Source organism: Pinus tabuliformis, chromosome 4_2 (genome assembly GCF_031772625.1).
Source record: "Pinus tabuliformis cultivar Carrire ecotype Pingquan chromosome 4_2, CPIR1, whole genome shotgun sequence".
NCBI classification, from domain to species: domain Eukaryota; kingdom Viridiplantae; phylum Streptophyta; class Pinopsida; order Pinales; family Pinaceae; genus Pinus; species Pinus tabuliformis.
The window spans coordinates 1028405738-1028409360 of NC_142304.1; the positions used below are offsets into that span (position 1 = coordinate 1028405738).

The 3623-nt window shown below is 35.2% G+C and overlaps 1 pseudogene; it reads right to left on the bottom strand.

The window, feature by feature from the left end:
* Positions 1 to 234: 234 nt before the first annotated feature.
* On the bottom strand, positions 235 to 652 carry LOC149173130 (NADH dehydrogenase [ubiquinone] 1 alpha subcomplex subunit 8-A pseudogene; annotated as a pseudogene).
* Between the last annotated feature and the right edge of the window lie 2971 nt (positions 653 to 3623).

Below are 3623 nucleotides of genomic sequence, written 5' to 3' on the forward strand. Positions count from 1 at the left end.
CTTTCTTTCCCTCTTACCTTCACAAACCAACTTTTCGTTGGTGCTTCCTATCCGACTTGACGTCCTTGGCTTTCTCCAATTCAATCAAGCAGGAGGAAGAAACGATAGAGGTGTTGGAGTTATTAGATGATGATGGTATTGATCCAATAAGAATGTTTTAAAGATATTGACCATTATAAAAATAAAAAATTGAAGGGTATCAACTTATTGTAGAAAATGTTTACTGTGCCAAAAGAGATTATCTCCTCTTTAATCAGTAATTTAAAATCAAATAGTTTGATTCTTGTCATTTGATCAGGTGGAACTAATTCATGAACTGGACATTTAATCAGTCACCCAATGAGCAAGCTGCTTCAAATTTCTTTTGCTCCTTCCGACATAACTCAAACTCATTGGTATAATAGGACATACACCCAGAATATGCATCTAACTCCTTTGGGAATTTTGCATGAAGATCTTTCAATAGGCTAAAAATGCATCTGGTGACATCCCGACCTTTTCCCAGGCACTTCTCTTGGTTGGAATCAACTTTCTTGCAATCTATTATGGTCGTGTTCTATGCCCTATATCTGGTGGCAATGTGCTTTGAAACCGACATTAAAAGAGTTGATGTTAGAATGGGTTCTTCCATTGCAGTCGTTTCTATTGCCATTGGGGTTTATGGTGATTTTGATGATTCGACTGCTCTCATGGGATTCTGATGTTGGAACCTCTAGATTGGTATTATCTTAGTAGGATTGTTTTCCAGGCTTCAACTTTCGCCCCATTTACAAAGGTCATGATGACAATTAAAAAAAGTACGAGTTGGTTTTGGTAGATATGAAGTTCTGTCATGTTACAGACTCACATTGAGATTTGAATTCCTGGAGTGAAGCCAAGTAGAAACTATTGAACCACTCCTCGTGACGCTTGTCCTATTTGACAACCATCAAGTTTATGTCTCTTTTGACCACCGTCAATTTGGTATATTCCTTTTTAAACGACAAATCTGCTACAATGTTATGAGGAAGAACCTCATAATATAACGCCTTTCGGCGTAACAAACCAACCATCCAAATCCCAATATTGTTCTTTAAATTATTTAATAATTAATTATTTCACGAAGAGAGAGGAGGAGAGTGTCAACGTACCATGAAATTTGATTCTATTAAAGAGTAGAGAGTATTAAAATACACACACACACACACACACACATATATATATCATGGAGTTTAGGATTAAGAAGTTCGCTAATGGGAAAATTTGGGATATGGAAGGCTACCAAGCTGAAATTTTCAAAATGAGAAGGTCTATCCTCATCCCTCATATTCACAAACTTCTCAATTTGGCAGTTAAACACAACTTCCCTAAACCTTGGACACAAATCCTTATTGTGCCTATCTTTAAAAATAGGGATAAAAACATTCCCTCCAACAATAGGACCATAATGATTAGCCACATTTTAACCAAACTATATGGGCTCATTTTGGAAAAGAAGATTAGCCTCTATCTTGAAAACCATGGTAAAAGAGCTAAAGCAAAAGTAGGTTTTAGGAGACATTAGTCAACTATTGACCAACTCGTTACTCTTAGCACCATTGTTAAGGAATGTCGCAATAGTAAAATTGATCTCTTATGTTCTTTTGTTGGCTTTAGAAAAGATTTCGACACAATTCCTCAAGATAAGCCATGGTAAAGGCTCGAAGAGATAATGGTTCCTCTCGAATTGAGGGTGGTTGTGATTCGGCTATACGAAAATGTTGTTGCCAAGCTTAAGACCACTGAGGGTTGGTCTCAAGAAATTAAATACCTATTCTTAAAACATTTAAAGAGGGATTTAGGTTTCTTAACATATAATGATAACATTGATCATATCTACTACAATTTTACAACTACCCTTTCCACTACCATTAACAAATTCTCTACCGAGGTGTCATATAAAAAGAATAATATAAATTCCAACCCTTCGTATGATAATGATTGTAAAATTTCCATGAAAGTGATTAGAGATGCTCCTAGCAAAATTGTAACGCTAAAAAAAATAGTGTGCGCAAAACTCTTATGAAAAGGAAGGAAAGATAATATATTAATAAGATACAAGAGTGTCTTCTTCACCTTTCTAAAGTTGAGCCTAGAAATTTTTGGAGAAATATACATGTTCATAAAACAAAAGAAAATAATTTGATCCCCTTAAAGAACTTGGATATATGTCTTAAGAATCTTTATGACTCTTTGAACACCACGAACTATCTTAAGCAATCTTATAAAATAGGATTTTTTTTTTGGAAGACGTGGAGTTAATGATTAATAAAATCGCTAATGGGAAGGCTAGGGATATTCAAGGCTATCAAGCTGAAATTTTCAAAATGAGAAGGTCTATCCTCATCTCTCATATTCACAAACTTCTCAATTTGGAAATTAAACATGGCTTCCCTAAGCCTTCGACACAAAGCCTTATTGTGTCAATATTTAAAAATGGGGATAAAAATGTTCCTTCTAACTATAGGACCATTATGATTTGCCACATTTTAGCCAAACGATATGGGCTCATTTTAGAAAAGAAGATTAACATCTGGCTTGAAAGTAATGGTAAAAGAGCTAAAGGGCAAGCAAGTTTTAGGAGACATCACTCAAATATTGACCATATTGTTACTCTTAGGACCATTGTCGATGAACGTCGCAATAGAAAAACTAATCTCTTCTATTATTTTGTTGAATTTAGAAAATCTTTCGACGTAGTTCCCCAAGATAAGCTATGGCGAAGGCTTGAAGAGATAATGGTTCCTTTCAAGTTGAGGGTTCTTCTGATTTGGCTAAACGAGAATGTTGTTGCCAAGATTAAGAGCCCGAGGGTTAGTCTCAAGAAATTAAATGCAATATCAATGATAAGCAAGGGTGTCCCTTATCCCCTACCGTTTTTTTTTCATTTAAATTGATAAACTAGAAGAATGTTTGGAATTTGCGGGTTACAATGGCCCCAAGCTCGCTAGTATGGTCATTACTCTTCTCCTTTATCTTGACGATATTGTTATTCTATCTAGAAGCCATGACGATCTCAAAGAGAAACTTAAAATCCTCCATGATTACTGCTCCAAGATGGGTATGCTTGTTAATACTGAAAAGACTAAAGCCATGATAATTAAACCCAAAAATGTGAACCATGATAACAAGTACTTGGAGCAAGTTACTTCATACAAATATTTAGGTATTGACTTTCATCATTAGCTCAGTTGGAATTATAGCAGTGACAAAAGGATTATTGGAGGTTGGAAATCTTATTATGAGCTTGAAAATAATTGTAAGTTGATTGATCTTTGGATTTGGAGTAAAAAAATGTTCCTCTTTGAGACTCTTGTCACCCCTATTATTTTATATGGATGTGAGGTTTGAGGTTGCATCATATCTAGATAATTGTGGAGGAAGATCGAGTTGATTGAAAACAATTTATCACCTAGAACTTCAAGATTAAAGAGAACACTCATTATTCTATCCTCTTGATTGAAGCTAGCCTTTCCCCCATTGAAAGCATGGATATGTTTAGGTTTCTTATGTATAAGAAGAAGCTTTACAACATGGAAGCCAAGAGGTTCTCCAAAAATGGCTTCTAATTTTAGCCAAAACCCCCACCTCCAGCTTAAGCGAGG